The sequence below is a fragment of the Loxodonta africana genome, chromosome 2 (assembly GCF_030014295.1).
Source record: "Loxodonta africana isolate mLoxAfr1 chromosome 2, mLoxAfr1.hap2, whole genome shotgun sequence".
In the NCBI taxonomy this organism is placed as follows: domain Eukaryota; kingdom Metazoa; phylum Chordata; class Mammalia; order Proboscidea; family Elephantidae; genus Loxodonta; species Loxodonta africana.
Window position 1 is genome coordinate 231,194,962 of NC_087343.1, and position 21,254 is coordinate 231,216,215.

General features: G+C 40.9%; 1 long non-coding RNA gene and 1 pseudogene across 1 annotated transcript in view; both read left to right on the forward strand.

The window, feature by feature from the left end:
• The first annotated feature begins 57 nt into the window (after positions 1-57).
• LOC135230408 (uncharacterized) overlaps positions 58-21,254 on the forward strand; it is a 34,185-nt gene continuing 12,988 nt past the window's right edge. Inside the window, exon 1 of the long non-coding RNA XR_010321094.1 lies at positions 58-2,645. This is a non-coding gene — a long non-coding RNA (uncharacterized LOC135230408). The remainder of the gene's footprint in view (positions 2,646-21,254) is intronic.
• Positions 2,639-21,179, forward strand: LOC135230407 (olfactory receptor 2H2-like; annotated as a pseudogene).

Here is a 21,254-nt window from a genome sequence, read left to right on the forward strand (position 1 = left end):
AATCTGTCCTATAGGGTTGCTATGAGTCAGAATCCACTCAACAGCAATGGCTTTTTTTTTTTTTTTTGGCTTATGCTTTTTTAAAGTCAGCTCCCTCACATGTGACTATCAGTAACAACAAATTACCAACAGTAACAGGGTCTTATATCCACAGACATTCTCATATGAGGTATCAATGTCCCCAGGGCTATATGTGCAGTTTGAAAATGTCTCCGAGGTAATTTTGATTTTCATTAACGCAAGATATTTTGAGATTTACAAACATGTATTATTAGGAAAACTGCAGTCAACTCCCTGGAACTGAGGGAAAGAAGGGATGAGCATATTTGTTAAATTAAAAATCTATAGTGGGAGATTAACTGGCACAGGCTTTGTGACAAGACATGAGAAAAGAGCGCCTTGCTACCAACCTCTGTCACAACACCCAATAGAATAGCACCTCATAGTGAATGTCATAATCTACACAGCATCTATTCAGGAAATCATGGTGGCGTTACCACAGCTCAATGTCAATGCCACCCAGTGACCCAACTTTAGATGAAGAATGTTGTATATTTGGAAAGAAGCAACATTGTTTATATGGAGCTAGAAAAATGCAAACTTTAAACATAAGTCACTTAAGCATAACTAAAGGTAGTTTTTCTCTAATGAAAAGAGTAAAGGAATCAAGTAATGCTGTTGCCCAAGCTATGGCAAGTCCCAAGAAGGAAGGAGCAAGGCCTCCTGCAGCTGCTCTTCCCCATTGGTGGTTGTCTTCCTCTTCTACTTCAGTGTCACTGCAGTCTACATCCAGCCCCAAAGCCATTTTTCCCAGAAAGGAGGGAAATTCCTGACTCTTTTCTACACCGTTGTGACTCCCATTCTCAACTCCCTCATCTACACCTTGAGGAATAAGAATATGAAGGGTACCTTCAGGAGGCTATTTGGAAATGACAGAATGGCCAGTGAGAACTGAGGGGCTCAGACTTAAGGGTGAGTTCAGCTTTTGTTCAGTTCAGCTTCTCACAGCATGGTCTTTGTGGTGCTTCATGTGTGGGTGATTTTCAATTATCAGTACAAATACAAAGGGTCAATGGTGTGCTTTTATAGACAGTGGACCAATAAAATTAAATTAACACACCACGTAGAGTTAATGTTAATTTTAAATACAAGTATAACATTGTTCCAGTCAAGGTATGGTCAGGAAATAGAAACAACTCCAGTTCTTTTAAAAAAGATAGTTTATTATAAGGAATGGTTAACTGGCTATTAAGGACAAGGAAAGGGAAATTGAAAAAGAAAAAGAGCAACCTCCTCTAGAGTTGGAGGACACAAGGAATGGATTGGAACTGTTAAAACTTATGGCTCAGAGGAGCAACCCGTTAAACAACAACAAGAACAAAAAAGGTTGCAGTCAAGTGGATTTGGGCTCATAGCAACCCTATAGGACAGAGTAGAACTGCCCCATAGGGTTCCCAAGGAGCAGCTGGTGAATTTAAATTGCTGGCTTTTGGTTAGCAGCCAAGCTCTTAACCACTGTGCCACCAGGGCTCCAGAAGAGCGACATAGGAAGCAAAATTCTTAAACCTCCTACTTCTGAGGAGGGACAAGGGCTGGTTATGCCAGTATCATTGATGGAACCTAATGCCCTTGTTCTACTCACCACAGCTGAGAATCTTCATTCAACTTAATTCAACTCCTCCTGCCTAATAAACTTCCACTGACACGGTGAAATAGTTACTAGGGTCATATTAACAAGAAGAGAAAGCAAACAGGAAGCAAACAGGGAAGAGAAAGGCTCTTCTCATCTCACCCACCAACCTGCCTGCCAGTATCGCCCCCTATGGGTGATGACTAATAAGAAAACAGCAAGCAAAGAAGAAGTGTATTGTGCACACTCCCAAATGCAGCCTCATGAAAGGGCTGATAAAAGTATGGATTTGGAGCTCAGAGACACACCTTAATACCTGGCTCACATGTGTGGTACATCACACAAGTCTTCACAGTATAACAGGAATCCAAAAGACAAAGTTCTAATTAAGAAGAAGACAAATATATAGACAGGTTGTTGATTCTGCTCAGTATTCTTCTCGCTCTTCACTTTCTTCTGAGAACACCATGTCAATAGACCGTGCTAATGAGCCTACCCTGCAAATGAAGCGTCTGTGGTCACCTGAGAGGGAATTGGTCAGTGTAGCCCTTGCTGGGAGGGGCCATGACTTGAAATTGACAAGGAGTTGTGTATATAAGCAGCCAAATCCACAGAGGTTTTAGAGACAGAAACAAGTAGGAAGAGATGTAGCAAGAAGAAGCAGAAGGAAGAAAGAAGAGAGAAGAAGCAGAAAAAGAGGAGGCAAGAAACCTCCTAAGGGAGCTGGAACGTGGGTCAAGGGCTGTAACACTGATGATAGCAAGAGGCCCAGAAGGGACCCAGTGACAGAGTCGTTGGTGACAGATGGCTGGGCCAAAAGGAGGCTGTCTTCAGGGGGCTGAGAGGAAACTGTCCCCATGGGGCTGAGGGTAACCTGTCCTCAGGGGGCCAAGAGGAGGCCTACACCACCAAGAGGAGCTGAGAGCTGTCCTGCACGGAAGAAGGGAGACTTTGACTACATGCTTCCTGACCTAGATCCTGAGTTGTAGCCTGTTCCTTAATAAATCACCTCACTGTAAGTATACCTGTGAGTTCTGTGTGGCCATTCCAATGAATTATCAAACCCAGCAGAGAAGTAGAGAGTGCTGTGGAAGGGACAACTTGCTTCAGAATTGGTAAAAGTATTGGAGAGTGGGGGCATATCTGACTTTTATCTCTTAGCAATCAGGCTTGTGCTGATCTTGTTTCACATTATCCCCCTTGAAGTTAGGCGGGTTCTGATGCTACTACTACTACTACCATTTTACAATTATGAACAGAATGTCTAATTTAAGCAGCTCAGAAAGCAGGAGGGAAGTCCTTCATGCTGAACTCCTGCAGATCTGCAGCTATAATAGTTCAGAGCCGGCATGGTTAGGTTCCATGGTGACTGAGAGAAAACTCCCTTCAACAGACATTCAGTTGTGAAGCTAATTTCTTTTGGGAAGGGGTGCCAGTGGCCTCATCAGTTTCACCAAGCTGAATCTTCATGGAATCGGCAGGAAATTTCCAGGGCATTAGTTACTGTTATGTCTTCCACACTGTGTGCTCTAAAATGCTAATATAAGATCTCTAATCCCAGACCTCCTCCAAATGCCACAGTGTCCTGAAAGTAGGTCATTTGCTCTAGTTTTCACTTTCTAGCCAAACCTGGGCTGAAATACTGTAAAATGCATTTGAGAAGAAAGCAGGGACCTAAGTTATGTCTTCGTGAATAGCTATGATTTGATAGATGGAAGGGAGAAGTGAACGAATTTCAGGCCGAGAGAGCAATACAAGCAAACCACAGTGGTAAAAAATAGTCAGAAATGCTGTATGCAGTTTGAGGAAGTAAAATTCCAAAATGATGACTAGGGCTGTTGAAGGCAAGTAGTCAATGTGTAGAAGCAAGGACTCTCACTCTAAAAGACAGAATACTTGGGTCTGACAGCAGTTCCATTCTGGAAACCAATAAAAATGATGGTATTTTAAGGGCCATAAATTCTGGTGCTCATTTGAATATCATTCCTGAATTTGAAAGATAAAGAAGAAAATCTTTAAAATTAATAAAATCCTCTATAATCTTTTGAACATTTGTATGACTAGCAGCAGATCTTAAGACCAGAAGCTTGTCGTAATATTTGTGTGTACCTCATTTTAATTTGTGCATTATTGTTTTCTATTGATTTTACAAGTAAATCAGATATGTTAGTTCACCAAGAATGAGCCCAAACCAAAAAAAACAAACTTGTTGCCATTGAGTCGATTTCAACTCATAGCAACCCCATAGGACAGAGTAGAATTGCCCCATAGAATAAGCCAAGTGTAACGCAAAATAGTGGTTGTTAAGATTGGCTGATGTTTCTCTTGTCAAGGTGTTCTGATGGTTCAACCAAAGCTGTGACAATCACTTTCATTCAGAATATTGTTCCACGGTGGTTATTTCTCAAATCCAGGAATGTTGGGGGAGAGTTCTCAGAGATGCCAGAAACCAATGAAGGAGGGTTTCCAAATACTAGGGTGAAGCATCTGAGAGCCAGAAAGGCAATACAACCAGTTCATCTCTGCCACTCCTTGGGTCTGTTGTTGCCTCCTTCGTCTTCGACACCCTCTGGCCTAGCACATGCCAACTTTAAGCCTCATAATCACAACTGTACACAACAAGTGTGTATACGTTTGCTCATTCAAGAACACCCCAGGAAAAACACGGGTGCTGTTAAAATATGGATGCTTGTATGGGAGGCATTATGCTGAGTGAAGCAAGCCAATCTCAAAAGGACAAATACTGTATGAGACTGCTATTATAAAAACTCACAAAAGGGTTTACACACAGAAAGAAATATTTGATGGTTAAGAGAGAGGGAAGGGATGGGGAGGGAAAAAACACTAACTAGACAATAGATAAGTGGTAAATTTGATGAAGGGTAAGACAGTACACAATACTGGGAAGTCAGCACAACTTGACCAAGGCAAAGTCATAAAAGCTCCATATACACATTCAAACTCCCTGAGGGACTGAATTACTGGGCTGAGGGCTGGGGACCATGGTCTCGGGGAACACCTAGCTCAACTGGCATAACATAGTTTATAAAGAAAATGTTCTACACCGTACTCTGGTGAGTAGAATCTGGGGTCTTAAATGTTTATGATGGCCATCTAAGATACTCCACTGATCTACCCCATCTGGAGCAAGGGAGAATGAAGGAAAACAAACATACAAGGGAAAGATTAGTCCAAAGGACTAATGGACCAGAACTACCACAGCCTCCACTAGTTTGAGTCCAGCGTAACTAGATGGTGCCCAGCTATGACCACTGACTGCTCTGACAGGGATCACAATACAGGGTCCTGGACAGAGGTGGAGAAAAATGTAGAACAAAATTATTATTTTTTTAATTGTACTTTAGATGAAGGTTTACAGAACAAACTAATTTCTCATCAAACGGTTAGTGTGCACACTGTTCTATGACATTGGTTAACAACCCCACAACATGTCAACACTCTCCCTTCTCAATCCTGGGTTCGCTGTTACCAGCTTTCCTGTTCCCTCCTGCCTTCCAATCCCTGCCCCAGGGCTGGTGCTCCCCTTTAATCTTATTTTGTTCCATGGGCCTGTTAATATTTGGCTGAAGGGTGAAGATCAGAAGTGACCACATTACTGAGCTGAAAGGGTGTCCAGAGGCCATACTCCCAGAGTTTCTCCAGTCTCTATCAGGGCAGCAAGTCTGGTCTTGCTTTTTGAGTAGAACAAAATCCTAACTCTCAAAAAGAGACCAGAATTCACTGGTCTAAGAGAGACTGGAAAAACCCCAAAAGCATGCCCCCCAGACACCCTTTTAACTCAGTACTGAGCCACTCCTGATGTTCACCCTTCAGCCAAGATTAGACAGGCCCATTAAACAAGCAATAATACATGTAGCTCAACCATGTATATGAGACTAAATGAGCACATCAGCCCAGGGGCAAGTATGAGAAGGTGGGAGGGGATAGGAAACTGGATAATGGAAATGGGGAAACCAAGTTTGAGAAGGGGAGAATTGACATGTCATAGGGTTGGCAACCAATGTCACAATACGATGTGTGTATTCATTGTTTAATGAGAAACTAATTTGCTCTGTACATCTTCATCTAAGCACAATTAAAAGAAGAAAAAATATAGATGCTGGTAAAACCAAGCAAAAGGAAAAACAAAACAAAGGAACAAAAACAAAAAACTTTCCCAAATCCATGGGCCATCAGAGACTTGTAATAACCTATTAGGTGGGTTGATGTGTCTAAAATTTGGCTTAAAAGGGTCACAGCAACCGTGGCAATAATTATATAGGAATTTAAGAAGCCACAACGGTGAAGCTGACATGGTCTAATAGACGACATGCTATTACGGAAAAGACCTTAGAGCACAGGTAATGGAAGACAGTTCTTAGAACAAAATGACCAGTGTTTACAGAATAATACAATCCTAGACTCATACGTGTCTGTCAGTTTGTCATACTGAGGGGGCTTGTGTGTTGCTGTGATGCTGGAAGCTATGCCACTGGTATTCAGACAGAAGCAGGGTCACCCATGGAGGACAGGTTTCAGCTGACCTTCCAGACTAAGACAGACTAGGAAGAAGGACCTGGCAGTCTAATTCTGAAAAGTATTAGCAAGTGAAAACCTTATGAATAGCAGCAGAACATTGTCTGATATAGTGCTGGAAGATGAGCTCCCCAGGTTCGAAAGCACTCAAAAGATGACTGGGGAAAAGCTGCCTCCTCAAAGTAGAGTCGACCTTAATGATGCGGATGGAGTAAAGCTTTTGGAACCTTCATTCGCTGATCTGGCACGACTCAAAATGAGAAGAAACAGCTGCAAATATCCATGAATAATTGGAACCTGGAATGTACAACATATGAATCTAGGAAAATTGGAAATCATCAAAAATGAAATGGAACGCATAAACATCGATATCCTAGGCATTAGTGAGCTGAAATGGACTGGTATTGGCCATTTTGAATCAGACAATCATATAGCCTACTATGCTGGGAATGACAACTCGAAGAGGAATGGTGTTGCATTCATCATCAAAAAGAACGTTTCAAGAGCTATCCTGAAGTACAATGCTGTCAGTGATAGGATAATATCCATATGCCTACAAGGAAGGAAGACCAGTTAATAGGACTATTATTCAAATTTACACACCAACCACTAGGGCCAAAGATGAAGAAACAGAAGATTTTTATCAGCTGCTGCAGTCTGAAATTAATCAAACATGCAATCAAGATGCATTAATAATTACTGGCGATTGGATTGCAAAAGTTGGAAACAAAGAAGAAGGATCAGTAGTTGGAAAATATGGCCTTGGTGATAGAAAAAATGCCGGAGATCGAATGATAGAATTTTGTAAGACCAACGACTTCTTCATTGCAAATACCTTCTTTCACCAACTTAAACGGCAACTATACACATGGAACTTGCCAGATGGAGCACACAGAAATCAAATCGACTACATCTATTGAAAGAGACAATGGAAAAGCTCAATATCATCAGTCAGAACAAGGCCAGGGGCCGACTGTGGAACAGACCATCAGTTGCTCATATGCAAGTTCAAGCTGAAACAGAAGAAAATCAGAGCAAGTCCACAAGAGCCAAAATATGACCTTGAATATATCCCACCTGAATTTAGAGACCATCTCAAGAATAGATTTGACGCACTGAACACTAGTGACCTCAGACCAGACCAGTTGCGGAATGACATCAAGGACATCATCCATGAAGAAAGCATGAGGTCGTTGAAAAGACAGGAAAGAAAGAAAAGACCAAAATAGATGTCAGAGGAGACTCTGAAACTTGCTGTCGAACGTCAGGCAGCTAAAGCAAAAGGAAGAGTTGATGAAGTAAAAGAACCGAACAGAAGATTTCAAAGGGCGTCTCAAGAAGACAAAGTAAAGTATTATAATGACATGTGCAAAGAGCTGGTGATGGAAAACCAAAAGGGAAGAACACGCTTGGTGTTTCTCAAGCTGAAAGAACTGAAGAAAAAATTCAAGCCTCGAGTTGTGATAGTGAAGGATTCATTGGGGAAAATATTAAACAACACAGGAAGCATCAAAAGAAGATGGAATACACAGAATCATTACACCAAAAAGAATTAGTCAATGTTCAACCATTTCAAGAGGTGGCACATGATCAGGAACCAATGGTACTGAAGGAAGAAGTCCAAGCTGCTCTGAAGGCATTGGCAAAAAACAAGGCTCCAGGAATTGATGGAATATCAATTGAGATGTTTCAACAAACAAATGCAGCACTGGAGGTGCTCACTTGTTTATACCAAGAAATATGGAAGACAGCTTCCGGGCCAACTGACTGGAAGAGATTAATTTTTATGCCTATTCCCAAGAAAGGTAATCCAACCAAATGTGGAAAATATAGAACAATATCATTAATATCACATGCAAGCAAAATATTGCTGAAGATCATTCAAAGCTGGCTGCAGCAGTATATCGACAGGGAACTGTCAGAAATTCAGGCCGGTTTCAGAAGAGGATGTGGAACTGATGATATCATTGCTGATGTCAGACAGATCCTGGCTAAAAGCAGAGAATACCAGAAAGATGATTACCTGTGTTTTATTGAATATGCAAAGGTTTTCGACTGTGTGGATCATAACGAATTATGGATAACATTGTGAAGAATGGGAATTCCGGAACACTTAATTGTGCTCATAAGGAACCTTAACATAGATCAAGAGGCAGATGTTCGAACAGAACAAGGTGATACTGATTGGTTTAAAGTCAGGAACGGTGTGTGTCAGGGCTGTATTCTTTCACCATACCTATTTAATCTGTATGCTGAGCAAATAATAGGAGAAGCTGGACTATATGAAGAATGGGGCATCAGGATTGGAGGAAGACTCATTAACAACCTGTGTTATGCAGATGACACAACCTTGCTTGCTGAAAGTGAAGAGGACTTGAAGCACTCACTAAAGAAGACCAAACACCACACCCTTCAGTATGGATTACACCTCAACATAAAGCAAAAATCCTCACAACTGGACCAATGAGTAACATCATGATAAACGGAGAAAAGATCGAAGTTGTCAAGGATTTCATTTTACTTGGATCCACAATCAACAGCCATGGAAGCAGCAGTCAATAAATCAAAAGATGCATTGAGTTGGGTAAATCTGCTGCAAAAGACCTCTTTAAAGTGTTGAAGAGCAAAGATGTCACCCTGAAGACTAAGGTGTGCCTGACCCAAGCCATGGTATTTTCGATCGCATCATATGCATCTGAAAGCTGGACAGTGAGTAAGGAAGACCGAAGAAGAATTGACTGCTTCGAATTGTGGTGTTGGCAAAGAATATTGAATATCCCACGGATTGCCAAAAGAACAAACTAATATGTCTTAGAAGAAGTATAACCAGAATGTTCCTTAGAAGCAAGGATGGCGAGACTGCGTCTTACCTAGTTTGGACATGTTGTCAGGAGGGACGAGTCCTTGGAGAAGGACATCATGCTTGGCAGAGTACAGGGTCAGCAGAAAAGAGGAAAACCCTCAGTGAGGTGGATTGACACTGTGGCTGCAGCAATGAGCTCAAGCATAACAAGGATTGTAAGGACGGCGCAGGACTGGGCAGTGTTTCATTCTGTTGTGCATGGTGTCATTATGAGTCAGAGTCGACTTGACAGCACCTAACAACAACAACGATCCTAAAAGTGAAAAGGAAGCCATTGGTCTAGAATGTCGATAATTAGATAATATAGACTAAAGGAATATATTTCAAATAAACAAACATTGATTGCCAAAATAAGGCTGTACATGGAGCCATTAAGAGACTGCTGAGCAGCTGTTTAGAAACAGAAGTACGACTAGAACTGAAATCAACATAGCTTCCATTTTAGCCTGCTCTTATCAGAAATGCAGGCTATCCATCAATATCTTTGTTAGACTGAAAAACAAAAACAAGTAATGACTAAAGAGTTGAGGGTTAAGAAAAAGTAAGGGGGAAAATCACATACACACACAAATTAACCTATTTTGAAATTGTCTTTCTAAATTGTGGCCCAGAAACTGCCTCTTCTTTCTCTGCTTTTCTAGGATGTCCTGTTATCCTAGTTCTTTTCACATTCCTCCTGCAGTTCTAAGTCTGAAATGCCTGCAAGAACTGCTCACAGACCAGAGGGAGGCAAGTAAGTGAACAAGTCTCTAATCCTTCCTTGAAGGATGCTAGTGTTGTTATACAAATGCATCATAAGGATTACTTGTGGATTGGGGAGAGTAAGCTTGAAAACAATTATGTCAGTTAAAAAGTCAATAGATGCAGTCACAAATATTGAATGATAATTTGATTTATATTGGTTTTATTACCGATTATTACTGACAAGTAGGTACTGTACAAACACGTACTGGCTCAGGCTGCAAAACAACAGATATTTTGTGGATGTTCTTCCTGTTACAGTCACATTGGGGTATGCTGAAATGAATGAAGCGAGATGCCTGTCTCGCTTAATTGAAAGTCTCTTGCAAATGAATGACATCTTGTCTACTCAAAAGGATGAAGGGCAGCCCATATATTTCCACTACTCAAAGCTAAATTTCTCCCACTTTTTCAAAAGCCTGAGAAATTCATATCTGCAATCAATTGGCACAGCAAGTTCTTATTTGGTTGGAGTTTCCGATGGCAGGAATTTGCAACAATTTATCAGTGTCCTTTTTTTTTTTTTTTTTAAAGTAGACACTTACATGAGATCTCACATAAGAATGAAAATAGGATCAAGTTCTCACTTAAAGAACTGTAGCAGCTATGCTTTTGAGACACACACACAGTCATAAAAAAAAAGTTGCCTTCGAGTCAAGTCTGACTCATAGCGACACACACACACACATACACGTACACACAACTCAAGTATTAAGAGTGTGGTTTGGGAAAAAATTTAAATACATTAAATAGTTCGGTAGTGGCCAAGATCACATTTTCTTTTGGTTCAAGTAACTGATGTAAAACTAGTTTTAGTAAAGTGTGGTGATCAGAGCAGCCAGAACATGGAATGGAAACTGACGTAATTGGGAGATTGGAGTAGGGGAGAACCATCATTCTTGTAGATGAATAAAATTAAATTATTAATTTTGCACGTGGACATGTTTGGAGTGGTTGATATCAGTAGACTTCATGCCTGGAGGAAATACCACAAGTTGGGGACTAACCAGAGATTTTTGGATTTTGTTGACAGTAAACGGGGAATGTAATTATGATAATTCAATTAATTACTTTAAATTTACAGGTAGGAAGACAGCCTATTAAAGAAGATTCCAACCTAAAAAGGGGAAGGAAAAAGGGATGTTGGCTGGAGGGGACATGTTAGAAGTTAGGGGCCTGCAGTACTATCACGGCAGGGTGGAAACTGGACCTGGGATGCAATGTGAGTGAGTAGTGGAAAGGCAGAGGCAGGGGGCACTGCCAGCATCAGAAAATAAAGTCTGGATACAGGCTTAGCATTGATGAGAGCGGGAGGAGGAAGTTCTTGACTTCATTATTCCACTATGATATACCTCCATGTCATAAAGTCCATAATGTCCAACACAGAACACATCCTGGCCCCCCAAAACCGACAATTTGTATGAAGTCTAGGTGAGACATTCATCTTACCTAATTTACATCCCTTTGTCGTCATAGTTAAATGTGTCCTTTCTGATCAAGAGTTCACCTGGATTCACTATTCTCCACTACCGTTAATGACTACTCCCTTTAATATAGGCCTTGACTAGTGTTTTCCATGAGTTATCAAGACTGAATTGAGTAGAAAGAGAAGGCACAACCAACTTGAGGAATCACAAAGCCAGTGCCTCAGAGTTTTGGTGATATGTCTATAGACCACTCCCTTGTTGATTACACCTGGTGTTGATTACAGTGAAAGGATTTGCAATGAACAGAATAGTGGGTCTTTATCCTGGGTGGTGCAAACAGTTAATACAATTGGCTGTTAACTGAAAGGTTGGAGGTTCAAGTCTGCCAGATGCATCAAGGAAGAAAGCTACTTCTGAAAAATCAGCCATTGAAAACCTGCGGAGCACAGTTCTTCTCTGACACACAAGGGCCTGTCATGAGTTGGAGTTCACTTGACATCAACAGATACTGGTTATATTCTTTTTTAGCCTAGCTCATTCACACTTTAATATCTGCATGGTCTCATACCATTTACATTCTCACATTAGGTCACTGTCCACCAAAGGAAGTACCAAAGTCACTAGGGCTATATGTACAGTTAGAAAATGTCCCTGAGGTAATTTTGATTTTTCACTAACCTAAGAGGTTTTAAAACTCACACACACACAAAAAACTCACAGACATGTATTATTTGGAAAAGCACAGTCAATGCCACAGAGCTGAGAAAAAAAAATGAGACAAGCATATTTATTACATAAACTATTTCTAGTGGAAGAGCAACTGGAACAGGCTTTCCCAGATGTAGGAAGAGAACAGCTAAATGGCTGTTTGCTACTAACCTCTATCACAGCATCCAAAAGAACAGCACCTAGCAGTGTAATGTCATAAAGAACACCTCCAATTTATGAAATTCTGGTGGCATTACAAATCAATGAAAATGCTGTTCAATGACCAAAATTAGATGAAGAATGCTGCTCATTAGGAAAGAAGTGGGCATGCTTCAGATTGAATACAGAAACACTATTGTTTTTATGGCACTAGAAAAATGTAAATTTTAACCTAAAATCACTTACCCAGAAACAGAAAGGTAGCTTTGATTCTAAAGAGAAGGGTAGAAGATTCAAGTAATGCTGTTACCGAAAGTTTAGCAAGGGTTAGTTTAGAACATTGATTGCCTACATTCTCACCTTCTGGGAGTTTGCTGGAATGATTAAGTCTGAAAAAAGAATAAGTGACAATATCCAAGAAAAGACAGTTATGACACAAGTGTCAGTAAAATGTTAGAGAAAACAGTAAGATATGACATGAGATTTTACCAAAATCAAAAGCACTGTTCTCGCTTAATCCCTGGGGTGTTGCTCTTTTCAATTTAAGAAGGGTCTGGATGGACATGACCAATAACACCACCCCACATGGCTTTATTCTTCTGGGCTTCCCGGATAACCCCAAGCTGAAAATTATTCTCTTTGTGGTTGTGTCCATCTTTTACATGGTCACGCTACTGGGCAACATCACCATCATATTTTTGTCCAATATTGACTCTCATCTCCACACCCCCGTGTACTTCTTCCTTGATCTTTGCTTCACCACTGGCTGCATTCCTCAGATGCTGGTCAACTTCTGGGGCCCAGACAAGACCATCAGCTACCTGGGATGTGCAGCTCAACTCTGCATCTTCCTGAGATTGGGTACTGCTGAGTGTGTCCTGCTGTTGGTCATGGCTTTTTTTTTTTAAATAATTTTTTTTGTGCTTTAAGTGAAAGTTACAAATCAAGTCAGTCTGTCACATATAAGCTTAGCCTTACTACATACTCCCATTTACTCACTCCCTAATGAGACAGCCTGCCTCCTTCTTCCAGTTTCTCCTTTCGTGACCATTTTGCCGGTTTCTAACCCTCTCTACCCTCCCATCTCCCCTCCAGACAGGAGATACCAATACAGTCTCAAGTGTCCACCTGATAAAAGTAGCTCACTCTTCATCAGCATCTCTCTCCAACCCATTGTCCAGTCCCTTCCATGTCTGATGAGTTGTCTTCGAAACTGGTTCCTGTCCTGGGCCAACAGAAGGTTTGGGGACCATGACCGCCAGGATTCTTCTAGTCTCAGTCAGACCATTAAGTCTGGTCTTTTTATGAGAATTTGGGGTCTGCATCCCACTGTTCTCTTGCTCTTTCAGGAGTTCTCTGTTGTGCTCCCTGTCAGGGCAGTCATCGATTGTGGCCGGGCACCATCTAGTTCTTCTGGTCTCAGGATGATGTAAGTCCCTAGTTCACGTGGCCCTTTCTGTCTCGGGCTCATAGTTATCGTGTGACCTTGGTGTTCTTCATTCTCCTTTGATCCAGGTGGATTGAGACCAATTGATGCATCTTAGATGGCCACTTGTTAGCATTTAAGACCCCAGACGCCACACTTCAAAGTGGGAGGCAGAATGTTTTCATAATAGAGTTTATTATGCCAATTGACGTAGAAGTATCCTTAAGCCATAGTCCCCAAACCCTCACCCTTGCTCCGCTGACCTTCAAAGCATTCAGTTTATACCGGAAACTTCTTTGCTTTTGGTCCAGTCCAGTTGAGCTGACCTTCCCTGTATTGTCCTTCCCTTCACCTAAAGTAGTTCTTATCTACTAACTAATCAGTAAATAACCCTCTCCCACCCTCCCTCCCTCCCCCCTCGTAACCACAAAAGAATGTGTTCTTCTCAGTTTATACTGTTTCTCAAGAACTTATAATAGTGGTCTTATACAGTATTTGTCCCTTTGCATCTGACTAATTTCACTCAGCATAATGCCTTCCAGGTTCCTCCATGTTATGAAATGTTTCACAGATTCGTCACTGTTCTTTATTGATGCGTAGTATTCCACTGTGTGAATATACCATAATTTATTTAACCATTCATCTATTGATGGACACCTTGGTTGCTTCCAGGTTTTGCTATTGTAAACAGAGCTGCAATAAACATGGGTGTGCATATATCTGTTCATGTGAAGGCTCTTACTTCTCTAGGGTATATTCCGAGGAGTGGGATTTCTGGGTTGTATGGTAGTTCTATTTCTAACTTTTTAAGAAAATGCCAGATAGATTTCCAAAGTGGTTGTACCATTTGACATTCCCACCAGCAGTGTATAAGAGTTCCAATCTCTCTGCAGCCTCTCCAACATTTATTATTTTGTGTTTTTTGGATTAATGCCAGCCTTGTGGGAGTGAAATGGAATCTCATGGTAGTTTTAATTTGCATTTCTCTAATGGCTAATGATCGAGAGCATTTTCTCATGTGTCTGTTAGCTGCCTGAATATCTTCTTTAGCGAAGTGCGTGTTCATATCCTTTGCCCACTTTTTGATTGGGTTGTTTGTCTTTTTGTGGCTGAGTTTTAACAGAATCATAAAGATTTTAGAGATCAGGCGCTGGTCTGAGATGTCATAGCTGAAAATTTTTTCCCAATCTGTAGGTGGTCTTTTTACTCTTTTGGTGAAGTCTTTAGATGAGCATACATGTTTGATTTTTAGGAGCTCCCAATTATCTGGTTTCTCTTTGACATTTTCAGTAATGTTTTGTATTCTGTTTATGCCTTGTGTTAGGGCTCCTAATGTTGTCCCTATTTTTCTTCCGTGATCTTTATCGTTTTAGTCTTTATGTTTAGGTCTAACTCCAAGTGTAGTTTTTGTGCATGGTGTGAGGTATGGGTCCTGTTTCATTTTTTTGCAAATGGATATCCAGTTATGCCAGCACCATTTGTTAAAAAGACTGCCTTTTCCCCAATTAACTGACACTGGGCCTTTGTCAAATATCAGCTGCTCATATGTGGATGGATTTATATCTGGGTTCTCAATTTTGTTCCATTGGTCTGTGTGCCTGTTCTTGTACCAATACCAGGCTGTTTTGACTACTGTGGCTGTATAATATGTTCTAAAATCAGGTAGAGTGAGGCCTCCAACTTTCTTCTTCTTTTTCAGTAATGCTTTACTTCTCCGAGGCTTCTTTCCCTTCCATATGAAGTTGGTGATTTGCTTCTCCATCACATTTAAAAATGACATTGGAATTTGAATCAGAAGTGCCTTGTATGTATAGATGGCTTTTGGTAGAATAGACATGTTTACTATATTAAGTCTTCCTATCCATGAGCAAGGTATGTTTTTCCACTTAATGTAGGTCCCTTTTAGTTTTTTGTAGTAGTATTTTGTAGTTTTCTTTGTATAGGTCTTTTACATCTTTGGTAAGATTTATTCCTAAGTATTTTATCTTCCTGGTGGCTACTGTGAATGGTATTGATTTGGTTATTTCCTCTTCGATGTTCTTTGTGTTGATGTAGAGGAATCCAAGTGATTTTTGTATGTTTATCTTATAACCTGGGACTCTTAGGCCAGGGCTTTTTTTTCATTGGGAGTTTTTTGAATACCTTTTCAATTTCTTTTTTTGTTATGGGTCTGTTTAGTTGTTCTACTTCTGATTGTGTTAGTTTAGGTAGGTAGTGTTTTTCCAGGAATTCATCCATTTCTTCTAGGTTTGCAAATTTGTTAGAGTACAATTTTTTGTAATAATCTGATATGATTCTTTTAATTTCAGTTGGGTCTGTTGTGATATGGCCCATCTTGTTTCTTATTCAGGTTATTTGTTTCCTTTCCTGTATTCCTTTAGTCAGTCTGGCCAATGGTTTATCAATTTTGTTAATTTTTTCAAAGAACCAGCTTTTGGCTTTGTTAATTCTTTGAATTGTTTTTCTGTTCTCTAATTCATTTAGTTCAGCTCTAATTTTTATTATTTGTTTTCTTCTGGTGCTTGATGGATTCTTTTGTTGCTTACTTTCTATTTGTTCAAGTTGTAGGGACAGTTCTCTGATTTTGGCTCTTTCTTCTTCTTGTATGTGTGCATTTATCGATATAAATTGACCTCTGAGCACTGCTTTTGCTGTGTCCCAGAAGTTTTGATAGGAAGTATTTTCATTGTCGTTGCATTCTATGAATTTCCTTATTCCCTCCTTAAAGTCTTCTATAACCCAGTCTTTTTTCAGCAGGGTATTGTTCAGTTTCCAAGTAGTTGATTTCTTTTCCCTGATTTTTCTGTTATTGATTTTCACTTTTACGGCCTTGTGATCTGAGAACATGCTTTGTAATAGTTCTATGTTTTGGATTCTGCAAAGTTTTGTTTTATGACCTCATATGTGATCTATTCTAGAGAATGTCCCATGTGCACTAGAAAAAAAAGTATATTTTGCAGCTGTTGGGTGGAGTGTTCTGTATAGGTCTATGAGGTCAAGTTGGTTGGTTGTAGCAATTAGGTCTTTCCTGTCTGTATTGAGCTTCTTATTGGAAGTCCTATCCTTCTCCGAAAGTGGTGTGTTGAAGTCTCCTGCTATAATTGTGGAGGTGTCTATCTTACTTTTCAGTTCTGTTAACGTTTGTTTTATGTATCTTGCAGCCCTGCCATTGGGTGCATAGATATTTAATATGGTTATGTCTTCCTGATCAATTGTCCCTTTAATCATTATGTAGTGTCCTTCTTTATCCTTCGTGGTGGATTTAACTTTAAAGTCTATTTTGTCAGAAATTAATATTGCTACTCTTGCTCTTTTTTGATTGTTGTTTGCTTGATATATTTTTTTCCATCCTTTGAGTTTTAGTTTGTTTGTATCTCTATGTCTAAGGTGTGGCTCTTGCAGGCAGCATATAGACGGTCATGTTTCTTTATCCAGTCTGAGACTCTCTGCTTCTTTATTGGTGCATTTAGTCCATTTACATTCAGCATAATTATAGATAAGTGTGTGTTTTTTTTAGTGCTGTCATTTTGATGCCTTTTTGTGTGTGTTGTTGACAACTTCATTTTTCCCCTTACTTTTTTGTGCTATGACATTTTTCTTTGTAAATTGTGTGTTCCTGATTTTCATAGTAGTCGAATTTATGTTTGCTGAGTTGTTATGTTTTTCTTGATTTTTATTTTGAGTTACGGAATTGCTAGACCTCTTTGTGGTTACCTTAATATTTCCCCCTATTTTTCTAAGTAAAAACCTAACTTGTATCGTCCTATATCGCCTTGTTTTCCTCTCCATATGGCAGTTCTATGCCTCCTGTATTTAGTCCCTCTTTTTGATTATTGTGATCTTTTACATATTGACTTCAATGATTCCCTGTTTTGAGCATTTTTTTCTTTTAAAAATTAATCTTAATTTGTTTTTGTGATTTCCCTATTTGAGTTGACATCAGGATGCTCTGTTCTGTGACCTTGTGTTGTGTTGGTATCTGATGTTATTGATTTTCTGACCAAACAATTTCCTTTAGTATTTCTTGTAGCTTTAGTTTGGTTTTTGCAAATTCTCTAAGCTTGTGTTTATCTGTAAATGTTTTAATTTCACCTTCATATTTGATAGAGAGTTTTGCTGGATAAATGATCCTTGGCTGGCTGTGTTTTCTCCTTCAGTGCTCTCTATATATCATCCCATTGCCTTTTTGCCTGCATGGTTTCTGCTGAGTAGTCTGAGCTTATACTTATTGATTCTCCTTTGTAGGAGACCTTTCTTTTATCCCTGGCTGCTTTTCAAATTTTCTCTTTATCTTTGGTTTTGGCAAGTTTGATAATAATATGTCTTGGTGATTTTCTTTTTGGATCAATCTTAAACGGGGTTCGATGAGCATCTTGGATAGATATCCTTTTGTCTTTCATGATGTCAGGGAAGTTTTCTGCCAACAGATCTTCAACTATTCTCTCTGTGTTTTCTGTTATCCCTCCCTGTTCTGGGACTCCAATCACACACAAGTTATTCTTCTTGATAGAGTCCCACATGATTCTTAGGGTTTCTTCATTTTTTTAAATTCTTTTATCTGATTTTTTCCCCAGCTATATTGGTGTCAATTCCCTTGTCCTCCAGATCCCCCATTCTGCATTCCAATTGCTCGATTCTGCTCCTCTGACTTCCTATTTGAGTTGTCTAATTCTGTAATTTTATTGTTAATCTTTTGGATTTCTGAATGCTGTCTCTCTATGGATTCTTGCAGCTTATTAATTTTTCCACTATGTTCTTGAATAATCTTTTTGATTTCTTCAACTGCTTTATCAGTGTGCTCCTTGGCTTTTTCTGTAGATTGCCTTATTTCATTTTTGAGGTCATTCCTGATGTCTTGATGCATTCTGTAAATTAGTTTTTTGTATTCTGCATCTGGCAATTCCAGGATTGCATCTTCATTTGGGAAAGATTTTGATTCTTTAATTTGGGGAGTTGTAGAAGCAATCTTGGTCTGCCTCTTTATGTGGTTTGTTATCGACTGCTGTCTCCGAGCCATCTATAAGATATTATAATGATTTATTTTATATTTGCTCACTGAGTCTTGTTTTGTTTTCTTTCAATATATGTAGATGGGCTACTAGATTGCGCTGTCTTGATTGTTGTAGCCTTTGAATCACTTATGTCCTATTACCAGCTGGTTTGGGCCATTACCAGAAATATAAGCTTAATAGTCCATTCAGTATTCTTGAGTAGAATCTGATTTTGGGTCACCAAATGTGTGGGGTAGACTGTCACCTATTCACTTAGACAAGTAATGGTGATAGTTGTGTACACCAGATTCTAGTAGCAGCAGCGGGTCATATTCCCAGGGAGGCAGGATGCTGACAGGCTTCCCCCAAATGCCAGTGAGGTAGGTGTGTCTCTATTCCTAAAGCACTTCAGTGGGTTGGCTCTGCAGCTGTACCTTAGGCACCCAATGCATGTACCTCTACGGATTGGTAGATGTCACTATCCTCAGACCCCTGTGGCAGGAGGTTAGGTGGTCCGGGTGGAGCTTCAGCCCTCAGTTCCCTGTTGTGGGTCAGTGAGGGCTCTGCTTAATAGGTAGAGATATCAGACCTGGGAAACTTGTCTTTCCAGTAATCTGCTAAAACAATTACAGTCAGATCACTATCAGAATTGTCTTTGCATTATAATAGCCACCTTGTTGCCTGTAGGGATGAAAGCCCAAGAAGGTGGATCTCATATGCTTGGCTGGAGGTGGTTCTGTATTTTTAGTCCAATTTTGGGAAGTCAGAGAAGGATTTTTGGTCCCTGGGTTTTTTGTAGCTAGCTGCTTCTCTTAGGCCAGGAGAATGGGTTAGAAAAAGACAAAAGAAACAAATAAACAAACAAACAAAAAACCCACAGAGCACTTCACTCTCTGGCCCAGGAAATTCCAATGTTAATGAAGCCACCTGGGAAAGGGAGGGGAGGGATCAGATAGACAGAAGAGAGTAGCACCCAGGAATATAGACAAAGTTACTTAACTTGCTTGGTGATGACTGTTTTATCTGAGATTCCCAAGGGGCGGGTAGCCTGTGTGCCTTGGCTGGGTCGAAATTGCCCCTGGGGGTCAGGCCCGCGTCCTGTGCATGTGCTGTCTCAGAAGCCGTGGTCAGTTCCTCCGCTCCTGGTCCAAAGCCCAGCGCCACGGTTTCCCAGCTGGGATGCCTCACTCCTGGCTCCAAAACCAGTTGCTACCTCCAGGTGATTTCTCCTGTCAGCTGCCTCCCTGCGCTGCCTGCGTGCACCGGCTGGGCTTCCCCCAAGGTCACTTCAGGGTGCTGGGGCTGCGTCCCGTGTTTGTGCCATCTCAGGATGCCATGCTCAACTCTCCTGCAACCATTCCAAAACCCGGCGCCAAAGTTTTCTGACTGGGCTGCTGGCTCCAGGCTCTGAAAACAGTTGCTGCTCGTTTGTTCTCTCCTTAGCCCTGTTAGTGTGCAGCCTGCTTGCCTTGGCTGAGTCTCTACGGAGGTTACCCCAGGGGCCTAGGGGTTAGAGCTGTGTCCTGTGCCTGCCCCACCTCAGCAAGCCGCTATCAGCCCCACCGCTAGGCGCCAGGGAACCGCGAGGTCTCAAGGCTGTGGAGTGGGTCACGGGTTCCGGAAGCGGTAGCTGGTTCAGGGTGCAGCTTTTCACTCACCTGTCACTCAAGTCAACTCTTTAGATCTGTGTTTGATGGTCAGTGTTCGTAGATTGTCATGTATGTGATCGATTCACTTGTTTTTCCCAGTCTTTGTTGCAAGAGGGATCCGAGGCAGCGTCTACCTAGGCAGCCATCTTGGCTCCGCCTCTGGTCATGGCTTTTGACTGCTACGTAGCAGTGTGTCGGCCCCTGCACTATGAGGTCATTATGCCCCCAAAGTTGTGTCAGAAGCTGGCACTCCTGGTCTAGGTGAGTGGGATGGTGCATTCCCCCACCACAATGAAGCTGCCTTTCTGCCGTCACCACCAAGTGGATGACTTTATGTATGAAGTTACTGCATTGATCCACCTGGCCTGTGGAGACTCACGCATCAATGAACTTCAGACATCAGTGATTGGGGCCATTGTCCTAATGGTGCTGCTACTGCCCATCCTTGTCTCGTACAGACACTTTGCCTGGGCAGTGCTGGCCATCCAGTTCCAAGAGGGAAGGAGCAAGGCCTTCCACACCTGCTTTACACCTGGTGGTTGTCTTCCTCTTCTACTGTAGTGTCACCACAGTCTACATGCAGCCCTGAAGCCGTTTTTCCCAGAAAGGAGGGAAATTCCTGACTCTTTTCTATACTGTGGTAACCCCCCCCAACCCCCTCATCTACACCTTGAGGAACAAGGATGTGAAGGGAGATCTCAAGAGGCTATTTGGGAAAGACAAAATGGCTAGTGAGGACTGAAGAACTCAAATTCAAGGGTAAGGTCAGTTTTTGCTCAGCTCAGTTTCTCATGGCACTTAGGTGTGGGTGACCCTCAACTATCAATACTAATACAAAGGGTCAATAGTGTGCTTTTTAGAGAGTGAGACAATAAAAGAACAATTTGGTGCACCATGTAGACTTAATCTTGAGTTTAAATATAGGTGCAACTTTGTTCCAGTCAGGGTACAGTCAGGAAATAGAAACCACTCTAGTTATTTGAAAATAATTTATTATCGTAAACTGTTAGGTAGAAGTTGAAGAAGAAGAAAAAAAAAAAAAGAAATAAGCAGACCACTGGAGGTGGAAGGACAGAAGAAAAATACTGGAATTTTTAGAACTTACGTATCATAGAAGCAGCCCA